We start from the raw sequence: 13,235 nt of genomic DNA on the forward strand, positions 1-13,235 counted from the left end.
GGAATGATAACAAAAGAATTGCCAGAAATAAAACTTCAGAAAAAAATGTTTTCTAAAGTCTGATATGGATTTTAAGGAACACCTCACTCAGTCCTCCTAAAAATCCATACCAGGGGGGCGTGACCAGATGGGCAGGTGCGCGGTGGGCGGCAGCATGGAGTGAGTGAGAGCAAGGACGCTGTGTGCTCTATCCTACTTCCGTTCCCCTCTCTCTCTCCCCCGGCCATACGGACAGCATACCTGATGGAACCGGAGCCCTAGGTGCTGCTCGTACCCGAGGGCTTGGTGCCTCACCGCCTCTCCTGCTTCTCCTGCTAAGGTCCTTCAAAAACTTCTAAATGGACGGGGAGCACTAAAGAAATTCCCGGGAGCGACGCCATCCCCTGCACGCTGCTGCAAGGCACCCGACAAGCAGCTTTCACTTTCACTTCTCCATCTCCATGCTAGTCATGGAACAGAAGACTGCTAGAGCTGGTACAGTATGGACATTAATATGGTAACCAGATGCTGTTTTAAACTACAGACAACCTTTGAATTAGATCAAACTCCTGGTAATGTGACATCTGTGCAGTATCATAGTTACCTATGCATGTCAGTGTTTTGCTCTGCTTGCTGTGTGGGTAGTATAAAGTTTGGGAGCAGAGTGAGCTAATACAGGAAGCAAAGTACTTTTTTTTTTGTGTGTTGCTGTGACTGGCTTGGGATTATGGGTAGTGGGGGAATCCTGGGGTGTCTTTAAGAACACACTAATCCTTCCATCTTCAGGTGGGGTCACTATAAACTAGCCAAAGCCCTGGGGATCCTCAGCAGCCGCAAGGGGAGAGGCTTAGGTGTGGGTCGGGATACTATGCGTATATACCCTACCCACCGTATATTGCTGGTGACTGCCTTAGCGGCATTTAAACAATCTGTGCAAGTTACGGTGTAGTGGGGGGGCAGCACTAATTACTGACGCAGCTGCGGAACTTATGGGTGAAGGGAGCGGCCCCACGCCGGCCACCTAAGGTGCTGTGGTGCTCCCTCTGTCTGGGCTCTCTTCTTCCTTACTGTGCTGTTGGAGCAAAGCAAAGGGCTCTGTTTTTTCCTTTTTTTTTTTTTTTTTTTTGCAACTGTAGGGGCGGCAGGCTTGGTGGTGGGGCGGGTTATACTGTATGTACACCCCAGCTAGCTATAGTATATTGCAGGTACCTGCCCGTGCCGCCTTGGAGGGTTTCTGTGTACTACTGTGGAGGTTAGTGGGGGAGTAGCGCTGTCGAATAAAGCGACTGGGGTGTATAAGGGTGGAGAGAGCTATCCCGCTTCAGGCACTTCACTCTTTAAAGCATTGTGGTATATGCTCTGTACAACGGGCAGATAAGTGCAGACAGGTGCAGAGGTTTTCCTCTCCTCCTCCTTCCCCTTGAAGTAGGAACGGGGGTCAGTTTATATGGCCATGGTTATGTGTGCAGTAAGGCTGATTTAGAATTTCAGCTAAGAAGCAATTCCTGTATATACTATGCTAAGAACAGTTTATGAGGTCTGTAAAATATGTTACAGGCTGTGGTTAAAGACACTGAATTCACCCTTTCACCCCCCTTAACACAGACACCTGTGTTTAGCACACTGATGTACACTTTCCTATAGTTAAGAGAATGTCAAGCTGATCTGCAAAAATGATAAGGAAACCGCAAACGCAAGAACCTGCAAACTGCAAGAGTACAAAAGGAATTTGCTTTGTTAACTGCTTTGCACCCATAAGAGTAGGTTAACTGCTTAAAAGGGTTAAAAGGTTAGAATGTCTTATAACGGAAATGTATTGTCTGTTCGCTTGTGACGTAATGTGATAGAGTTATATGTACACTGAATTGTCTGTATCGGGCACTTCTTGGCGTGTAGACATTAGTCGGGCCAGGAGTGTCCATTCTTGCTAGCTAGAAGAATGGAATAAAATCTCACATACCAGAAGTTCATTGTCCAGCAGTCATTACCAATATCCTACCTAATATTCTGCTACTTCACCCTTAGATCCTCTTGGGCTTTCGGAAGCTGTCGGTAACTAATTTGTTGCTGTTAGAGTATACTTATACTTATAAGAGTAAATGATGCAGAATCTACGCTCCTCTAAAGAGAAAAACTCGCATCAGGCCGCAGCAGCATCGGCAGCAGCAAAATTGGAGCAATATGCTCATGCCTCTGCTCTGACCCCTCCAAAAAAGGGGGCGCAGCTGAAGTTACAACAGGGGGGGGGCATCGGATAGGAAAAGCCAGGGCCAGCCTCATTCACAGCCCTCCGGGGTTGCGCTGGCTACCCAGCCTTCCAAAACACTATGTAATAAAGGTCCAGGGCTAAGTGAACAAAACACAAACGTGAATATGGAGCCAATAAGCTTACCCTTGAATAGAGAACCAACCTTAACGGATGTATTCATGGCTGTAGGGGTGTGTAACGGCTCTGTGAACAGATGAAAGGTGTTAAAGCAGATCTGTTACTGATCAGACAAGATCTACAGAAAACGGCAGAGAGAACAACGGCCCTGGAAGAAAGAGTCAGTGGGCTAGAAGATAATGTGTCCCCAATAATCAAAGAAATAAAATGGTTGAAGGAACAGTTATCCAAACAAGCCTCTAAATTGGACGAGATGGAGAACAGGAGTAGAAGAGATAATGTGAGGCTGATAGGTCTACCTGAAAGGAGTGAGGGCGCCAATCCAATTGCGTTCCTAGAAAAATGGTTGGGGGAGCTATTCGGGAAAGAATCATTCTCGGCCTCGTTTTCCATCATAAGAGCTCACAGGATCCCCATCAGGGCACCGCCGGAGGGGGGCCACCCGAGACCCCTCCTTCTGAGATTTCTCAATTACCAGGATAAAGTGACTTTGTTACGGAAGATCAGGGAAGCAGGGGAGGTTTTCTTTAAAGGTGCAAAAATATCGTTTTACTCTGACTTCTCTCCGGATCTGCAGAGGCGAAGAGCAGAGTTTACCCAGGCAAAACGCAATCTACAAAAATTTAAGCTGCCATATGCTCTTTTATATCCGGCAAGGTTGCGGGTTGCGGCCCTGGGGGAGACTCTGTTTTTCAATTCCCCTGCTGGGGTTGAGAAGTGGCTTGAAGACAATAGAGAAAAAATTACGAATCTCACGTAGAGAGATGGGGAAGATATAATAGGCCGCTGTATCAACAGGGTAACATGATAGGGTATTGGGAGGTATAGGAGTTGTATTTTTATTTTTTCTTCTTCCTTCCTTGTGGGGGGTGTTCCTTAATTTTCTACCCCTACCTGCCATCTACTAATGGTCTCTGTTATTAGGGGACGGGAGGGGATGGGTGCACATAGTTGTCTGCATGTGGGGCGGTGTGGTGTGGTGAGTGGAAGACTTGGTGTAAAAGGGTGGTGGTAGTGTATGAGGTAACGGTCATGATAAACCCCCGGGGGGTATACCTAGATAGGTGGGTACGGGTGGGGGAGGGGGATGGGGGGGAGGGTAGGGGTGGGTGGGTGGGGGAGGGAGGGAAGGGGTGGGAGGATGGGAGGCCGGGGAACTAGGGAGGGTAAATCGTTATTCACGAACACTTACACCACTAGAAATTACTCTGGAGGTATCCAGACCTTCACTTACAGATTTTTTGTTTTTATTACTTGCACGTATAAGCACTTTTTGTGGCAAATTTTAATAAAGCAGGGTAGACATGGTTAAGTTGAGCATGTATTTTGGAGTCTACAATACTCTATTCTACTCGCATTTAGAATTGATACAACATACACTAGGAGGAAAAAATTTAATTTTGAGTGAAGGGGTGCATAAATTTTACTTTATAAAGAAACTTGATATATATGGTAGCACTTGTTGGGACAAGGCATGCTCTTCAGAACTCAGATGTTAGTTAAGTCCTTGAAAACAGGATCCTGGAACGTCAGGGGCCTGGGATCTCCTCTTAAAAGGCTGGCAGTGTTTTCTATGTTGGAGAGATGTAGGGTAGATCTGATCTGTCTGCAGGAAACCCACCTAACCAAGGATACCAGTCAGCAGTTACAGATGAAAAAATTTCAATACCAATTTCATGCATTCCATTCCTCTTTTAGTAGGGGGGTGAGCATCTTGGTGAAAGCTGGGGTAAAATTTTCCTGCAGACAGGTCAGTATAGATGAGCTGGGTAGATATATTTTTCTATTCTGTTCCATTGATGGCGTCACGTATGCGGTGGCAAATATATACATCCCTCCGCCATTTAATCTGGATATACTGCTTAAATTGTACAAATTTCTGCTAGATAAAAAAGAGTGCCCGATTGTAGTCGTAGGGGACTTTAATGAGGTACTAGACAAAAGGCTGGATAGATTCCCGATACGACAAACCTCAGAGGTCTCAGGGAGGAGCCGGTTAAGTCTATTTTTGGAGGAAGTGGGGCTAGTAGATTTATGGAGGGTGCGGAACCCAGGCGTGCTGCAATATACATGCTGCTCTGCGTCATACTCCACGCTCTCAAGGATAGATCTAGTCCTGGGAAATGACAGGGCACTCCAGGTGCTAGAAAAAATAACATACTGGCCAAGAGGCATTTCAGATCATTCCCCTATGGTGGCTACATTAATTCTAGGAGAGTCTAGACCCCGGAAGAGTTGGAGTATGAGCCCGCACTGGTTCGAAGTAATTAAAAAATCGGATTGGATTCTCCCCATCTTAAGGGAGTTTGTTGAGTTCAATCAGGGAACGGTGTCCCCCCCTGTGCTATGGGACACCCTCAAGGCGTTTCTTAGAGGGGTTCTAATACAGCAGATGGCTAAATTCAATAAAGAGGCTGGGATTGAGGAAGAGAGCTCTCTGAGGGACGCTCTTGAAGCCGAAAATAATTTTATTAGAAATCCAACCCCGGAGTCGGAAAGTATTTGGCAAGAGAAACAACAAAAGTATAAATTAGTGGCCATGCAGAAAGCAGAGACTAGGCACCTTCTTCAGAGACAGGAATTTATGGTGGAGGGCGAGAGAGTGGGAAGGACACTGGCTATGCTAGTAAAATCAAACGCAGCTCCATCCACGGTCCTCGCCATTAGATTGCAGAGTGGAGATATAGTATCAAGCACCCCAGAAATAGTACAAGCCTTCAGGGTTTATTATAAAAAACTCTACTCCTCGCAGAAAAAAGGTAAGGAGGCTAAGATGGAGGATTTTCTGGGGGGGCTGTCGATCCCCACTATATCACAGGAAGAAAGGGCCACATTAGACTCTCCAATAACGGTAGCAGAATTACATCAAGCAGTAGCGGGCATGGCAAGCCTCAAGTCACCCTGGCCCGAAGGTCTTCCAAGCGAAACATATAAACAGTATGGTGAAGTGTTGATCCCTGAACTACTAAAAGCCCTGGGGGGGGTCGCTTGAGGGGGGTCAGCTGCCTGCGTCAATGCTAGAAGCAACAATCATTGTGCTACAAAAAGAAGGGAAAGACCGATTGGATGTGGCCGCCTATAGACCAATCTCTCTACTCTGTACTGATGTAAAAATTCTGGCCAAAATTCTGGCAGCAAGATTGAACGGAGTTATTCATAAATTGATTCATGAGGACCAGGCGGGTTTTATAGCCAATAGATCTACGAGCCTGAACATTAGAAGAGCGTTTTTGAATTTACAGTCTCCAACGGAGAATGTGGGCTCGAGAGCGTTAATGACCCTCGATGTATCTAAGGCATTTGATAGCGTGGAGTGGGGCTACATATGGCGCGTGCTGGAGAAATTCGGATTTGGCCCGTCCTTTATAGGGTGGATCAGAATGCTATATACCCGCCCTAAGGCAAGATTAAAAATTAATAACTAATTTTCGGACTGGTTTGAGTTGGAAAGGGGGACGAGGCAGGGGTGTCCACTTTCCCCTCTGCTGTTTGCGTTGGCGATGGAACCCCTGGCCATCTCCATAAGGGAAAGCAGTGCGATAACTGGCTTCCTGAGAAAATCGGGTGAAGAAAAAATCACGCTTTATGCGGATGACATTTTGTTATTCCTGGGGGATTCGAGAAATTCACTACTGGGTGCGATGAGGATAGTGGAGGACTTCGGCAGTTTCTCTGGTCTAGAGATAAACTGGGAGAAGTCCGAATTCTTGCCGATAGATCCCATTAGTGAGTTAATAGCATGCGATATACCCCAGATGGTAATGGTGGATGCCCTGAAATATCTGGGAATTGTTCTGACGAAGGACCCCACCTTGTATATCAGCAAAAACCTTGTCCCTCTTTTAACAAAATTGAAACAAAAAATAGGAATTTGGAGGCGTCTGCCTCTGTCTGCCGCAGGAAGATGTAGCTTAATAAAAATGGTATGGATGCCACAATTGCTATACGTCCTGCACAACTCTCCAGTCTGGATTGGCAAGAAGTGGTTTAAAAGAATTAATAGCCTCTTTAGAGAATTGATATGGAAGAGGAAGCAAGCCAGGATTCGTCTTCGAGTGCTCCAGCTTCCCACTCGGGAGGGGGGCTTTGCCCTCCCACATCCTGAGCGCTATTTCTTGGCAACTCAGCTACAACAGTTGCTGGGATGTGGGATACCGAAAGGAGGCACTCCCAATGGCAAGTTGCTATTGCTAAGTGCCCCACATAACACAATAATTGAAACTCTAGAGGCAGATTTGTTCCATGACGAATTTCCAACTATTAAACTGCTAACTAAACTCTGTAAAACAGTCAAGAAAATGATGAGATATGAAGATCCAACAGTCTACTCTCCTATTTGGAACAATCGCAACCTACAGGAAGTCCTTAAAATAGGCACATTCAGGGAGTGGGAGAATCTTGGCATCAGAAGGCTAAGTCAACTTTATAACGGCACCAAGTTAAAGAAATTCCCTGAACTAGCCGGGGAATTCAAGTTATCGTGGAGTTCTCTCTTCCTATATTTCCAGCTAGAACATGCCCTTAAAGCTCAATTTAAAGCTCAGAATCTGAGATGGGAAGAAATGCCTCTATTTCAGAGCATAATGCAGGTAAACCCTACCAGAGGGATAATATCAAGAATTTATGATCAATTAAGTAAATCAGACAACAGCGGGGGGATACTCCATGGGCTAAAGGCTAAATGGGAAGAGGATATAGGGGGAATGACCCAGGAACAATGGGTGAGAACCTTGGAGTTGGGTGATCAGGTCTCTGTGTCCCCTTCACAGCGGCTCTCACATCTGTTGTTGCTAAATAGAGCCTACTATACACCTAAAAGACTTTTCAAATTTGGGAGAAGGCCTAATGACAACTGTCCGAGATGTCGGAGGTCGGGAGACCTCATCCATATGCTGTGGAGGTGTCCCAAGTTGTTTAGATACTGGGAGGAGGTAACCGGGAATTTGGGAAACATCTTTGGTACTACAGTGGTAAAGGAGGCCATAGCCTGTATTCTGGGGCATAGAAGAGTGTTGGGAGAGAGTCTGAGCACCACGCTGGCCATTACGCGGGCCTTGTTTCAGGCTAGGAAGATGATAACACTAAGATGGCAATCAAAAGACCCCCCCTCAGTGAAAGACTGGATCTCTACTATTAACGAAACCCTGAGTAGGGAAAGAGTGGAGTACATAAAGAGAGGTAACCTTCAGGAATTTGAAAGCATGTGGAAGCCATGGATAGAGAATGCAGGGCGCCCCTAGTGGGCAAGGCGTAGGATTAGACCAAGAGAGGGGCTTAACATAGATATATGGGTAACTGGAACCCTTGAGGACAATGAGTGATACAGTGAAGAGATCGTGATATGTATATTTTTTTAGTCAAATAATTAATCTAGATGGGCACAGGTTAAACATTGGGGGAGGGTGGGGGGGGTGGATTTGGGAACAGGTAATTTTTTCGTGCAACACCGGGTAGGTCAGTAGACGATGGGCATGGGAAGCCCATAAGTTTCCTATTTTATATCCTTCTCTTGTTTTTCTTTTTTTTGTATCTCTAGTTTCTTTTCTTCGTTCCTTCTTCCTCCAAACTGGCTCAGAAAAAGATAAAGCCTCACTTGATATTGGGCCATAGCATAGCTATAGCTGAGCCTAGGAGATTGTAGTAATAAGGGATCTGTTGTTAAAGTTATGTAATAAAGTGTTTATAGTGTTGGCATAAAAGGAATTGAGGTAATGCATAATCCACTATGATGTGAACCTGAGAAGGCGACGGTTAATGAACATCGAGCTGATTCAGCCCTCTACTTATTGGTTTCTGAAGTGGAAAAAAGAAAAAAAAAATCCATACCAGAATCCATACAAGTTCCTTATCCGAGCAGGCAGCCCAGCAGGCCAGGAAAGGGGGGGGATGAGCGAGCACCTCTCCACCTGAACCATGTTAATGGGGACAAGGGCCTCCATGTGAATGAGTATGGGGTACATAAAAGCGTTGAACCACATGGAAAAAAACTTTGCCCCCCGAACACAACTGCACCCATCTGACAGGTAAACATAGGGGTGGAGGTTACCCGATCATGTCACCGGGTGACACTGCCCCCCATATTGAGCTGTCCTGAATGACAGATAAACATGGGGGCGGTAATACCCGGTGATGTCACTGGTTCACCTCCACCCCTATGTTCACCTGTTAGATGGTTGTGTCCCTGGATGGGAATAGTCATTTTTGTCACAGTGTTTTTATTTTTTCATTCGGGTCAGCATCTTTATGTTTTTTTTTTTAAATAAAGGACTTGTCAAAAACTGTTGGTGTGTTTTTACTAACTTTGACCTTTTTTTGGTAAAGGTGTAGGGTTACACATGGGAGGGTGGGATCTGGGGGCTTCCTGATTCAAATAATTCACCCCCCGCTCCTCCACAACCACCGGGCCAGGGTCGTGTGGAAGAGGCTCTTGTCCTCAATAGGGATGAGCTTCATGTTCGAGTCGAACCCGTGTTTGAGTCGAACATCGTGTGTTCGGTCGTTCGCCGAATTACGAACGATATGGGCCATTCGTACCAAATTCGAGTGGTGCGTCACGGCCCATAATTCACTGCGGTATCGCAGTGCATTGCTGGCTGATGATTGGCCAAGCATGCACTATGACCCACATGCTTTGCCAATCACAGTGCCGTCTGAAAAGAGAGCTGTAATTGGCCAAAGCCAAGTAGGCTTTGGCCAATTATGGCTCAGGGGATTTAGTACACGTCCCACACTATATAAGGCCGCCTGCACGGCGGCCCTGTGTAGTGTGTGTTCCGGCGCTCAGATAGAGAGAGAGAGACAGACAGTGTCATTTGATTTAAGTTAGATAGAGTAGGCAGGTCGAGTCAGTTAGCTGCAGTTACAGTGTATTGTGTATATATATATGCATCCCAGGTGTTGTATATATATAGATATATATATATATCTATATATATATACACTGTATTCAGTTTAGCTAGATCCTGTTCTTCTCTTCCTAATATACTGACAGACAGGCAGGTGTTTTTATAGTATTTCCAGATACTGTACTGTGTACCCTGCACAGTCTCACCTACAGTATAGCAACCTGCAGCCAGGTGCTTGTGAAGGCTCATTGAAGTATTTCAATCTACTGTACTGTGTACCCTGCACAGTCTCACCTACAGTATAGCTACCCGCCGCCAGGTGCTTGTGTAGGCACATGGAAGTATTTCCAGCTACTGTACTGTGTACCTTGCACAGTCTCACCTACAGTATAGCAACCCCACAGTCAGGTGCTTGTGTAGGCTCATTGAAGTATTTCTAGCTACTGTACTGTGTACCCTGCACAGTCTCACCTACAGTATAGCAACCTGCAGCCAGGTGCTTGTGTAGGCTCATTGAAGTATTTCCAGCTACTGTACTGCGTACCTTGCACAGTCTCACCTACAGTATAGCAACCCACAGTCAGGTGCTTGTGTAGGCTCATTGAAGTATTTCCAGCTACTGTACTGTGTACCTTGCACAGTCTCACCTACAGTATAGCAACCCACAGTCAGGTGCTTGTGTAGGCTCATTGAAGTATTTCCAGCTACTGTACTGTGTACCCTGCACAGTCTCACCTACAGTATAGCAACCTGCAGCCAAGTGCTTGTGTAGGCTCATTGAAGTATTTCCAGCTACTGTACTGTGTACCTTGCACAGTCTCACCTACAGTATAGCAACCCACAGTCAGGTGCTTGTGTAGGCTCATTGAAGTATTTCCAGCTACTGTACTGTGTACCCTGCACAGTCTCACCTACAGTATAGCAATGTGCAGCCAGGTGTTTGTGTAGGCTCATTGAAGTATTTCCAGCTACTGTACTGTGTACGCTGCACAGTCTCATCTACAGTATAGCAACCTGCAGCCAGGTGCTTGTGTAGGCTCATTGAAGTATTTCCAGCTACTGTACTGTGTACCCTGCACAGTCTCGCCTACAGTATAGCAACCTGCAGCCAGGTGCTTGTGTAGGCTCATTGAAGTATTTCCAGCTACTGTATTGTGTACCCTGCACAGTCTCACCTACAGTATAGCACCTACAGCCAGGTGCTTGTGTAGGCTCACTGAAGTATTTCCAGCTACTGTACTGTGTAACCTGCACAGTCTCACCTACAGTATAACTACCTGCAGCCAGGTGCTTGTGTAGGCTAATGGGAGTATTTCCAGCTACTGTACTGTGTACCCTGCACAGTCTTGCCTACAGTATAGCAACCTGTAGCCAGGTGCTTGTGTAGGCTAATTGAAGTATTTCCAGCTACTGTACTGTGTACCCTGCACAGTCTTGCCTACAGTATAGCAACTTGCAGCCAGGTGCTTGTGTAGGCTCTTTGAAGTATTTCCAGCTACTGTACTGTGTACCCTGCACAGTCTCACCTACAGTAAAGCTACCTGCAGCCAGGTGCTTGTGTAGGCTCATTGAAGTATTTTCAGTTACTGTACTGTGTACCCCGCACAGTCTCACCTACAGTATAGCTACCTGCAGCCAGGTGCTTGTGTAGGCTCATTGAAGTATTTCCAGCTACTGTACTGTCTCACTTACCCGGTGATGTCACTGGTTCACCTCCACCCCTATGTTCACCTGTTAGATGGTTGTGTCTCTTTTTAAATAAAGGACTTGTCAAAAACTGTTGTGTTTTTACTAACTTGACCTTTTTTTGGTAAAAGTGTAGGGTTACACATGGGAGGGTGGGATCTGGGGGCTTCCAGATTCCAATAATTCACCCCCCCTCCCCCACAACCACCGGGCCAGGGTCATGTGGAAGAGGCTCTTGTCCTCAATAGGGATGAGCTTCGTGTTCGAGTCGAACCCATGTTCAACTCGAACATCGTGTGTTCGGTCATTCGCCGAATTACGAACGATGTGGGCCGTTCGTGCCAAATTCAAGTGGCGCGTCACGGCCCATAATTCACTGCGGCATCGCAGTGCATTGCTGGCTGATGATTGGCCAAGCATGCACTATGACCCACATGCTTGGCCAATCACAGCGCCATCTGAACAGAGAGCCGTAATTGGCCAAAGCCAAGGAGGCTTTGGCCAATCATGGCTCAGGGGGTTTAGTACACGCCCAACACTATATAAGGCCGCCTGCACTGCGGCCCTGTTAGTGTGTTCCGGTGCTCAGATAGAGAGATAGAGAGAGAGAAACAGACAGTGTAATTTGATTTAAGTTAGATAGAGTAGGCAGGTCGAGTCAGTTAGCTGCAGTTACAGTGTATTGTGTATATATATGTATATGTATGCATCCCAGGTGTTGCATATATATATATATATATATATATATATATATATATATATATATATATACTCTGTATTCAGTTTAGCTAGATCCTGTTCTTCTCTTCCTAATATACTGACAGGCAGGCAGGTGTTTTTACAGTATTCATAGACTACAAGAAGAAACAAAAGGAAGAGAGGGCACACCGACCTAGTGCATTACCACTGATAGCGTTTATTAAATAAGTAAAATAGCAAATAAATACTCACAAACGAGCATGAATGGCAGGCATGGACATTGACTGCAGGTACGCAGTAGCAGACATCAGAATGAAACCGGGACCGGACATCAGGTGGATACGGCAATGGCTGGCGCGTTTCAGGGGAGAACCCCTTTCCTCAGAGCCTAAGCGGGTGGTGACTGCTCATAAGTAGGAGCTCCTCTATATATGTGTGTATGTGTATGACTAAGCATCTCAGTAACCACCAGCAGTATTTCCAGCTACTGTACTGTGTACCGTGCACAGTCTCACCTACAGTATAGCTACCTGCTGCCAGGTGCTTGTGTAGGCTCATGGAAGTATTTCCAGGTACTGTACTGTGAACCCTGCACAGTCTCACCTACAGTATAGCAACCTGCAACCAGGTGCTTGTGTAGGCTCATTGAAGTATTTCCAGCTACTGTACTGTGTATCCTGCACAGTCTCATCTATAGTATAGCAACCTGCAGCCAGGTGCTTGTGTAGGCTCATTGAAGTATTTCCAGCTGCTGTACTGTGTACCCTGCACAGTCTCACCTACAGTATAGCACCTGCAGCCAGGTGCTTGTGTAGGCTCACTGAAGTATTTCCAGCTACAGTACTGTGTACCCTGCACAGTCTCACCTACAGTATAGCTACCTGCAGCCAGGTGCTTGTGTAGGCTCATGGGAGTATTTCCAGCTACTGTACTGTGTACCCTGCTCAGTCTCAGCTACAGTATAGCAACCTGCAGCCAGATGCTTGTGTAGGCTCACTGAAGTATTTCCAGCTACTGTACTGTGTACCCTGCACAGTCTTACCTACAGTAGAGCTACCTGCAGTCAGGTGCTTGTGTAGGCTCATTGAAATATTTCCAGCTACTGTACTGTGTACCCTGCACAGTCTCACCTACAGTATAGCAACCTGCAGCCAGGAGCTTGTGTAGGCTCATTGAAGTATTTCCAGCTACTGTACTGTGTACCCTGCACAGTCTCACCTACAGTAAAGCTACCTGCAGCCAGGTGCTTGTGTAGGCTCATTGAAGTATTTCCAGCTACTGTACTGTGTACCCTGCACAGTCTCACCTACAGTAAAGCTACCTGCAGCCAGGTGCTTGTGTACGCTCATTGAAGTATTTCCAGTTACTGTACTGTGTACCCCACACAGTCTCACCTACAATAAAGCTACCTGCAGCCAGGTGCTTGTGTAGGCTCATTGAAGTATTTCCAGCTACTGTACTGTGTACCCTGCGGTCTCACCTACAGTAAAGCTACCTGCAGCCAGGTGCTCGTGTAGGCTCATTGAAGTATTTCCAGTTACTCTACTGTGTACCCCACACAGTCTCACCTACAGTATAGCTATCTGCAGCCAGGTGTTTGTGTAGGTTCTGGACGTATTTCCAGTTACTGTACTGTGTAC

The sequence above is a fragment of the Aquarana catesbeiana genome, linkage group LG09, assembly GCF_042186555.1.
Source record: "Aquarana catesbeiana isolate 2022-GZ linkage group LG09, ASM4218655v1, whole genome shotgun sequence".
In the NCBI taxonomy this organism is placed as follows: domain Eukaryota; kingdom Metazoa; phylum Chordata; class Amphibia; order Anura; family Ranidae; genus Aquarana; species Aquarana catesbeiana.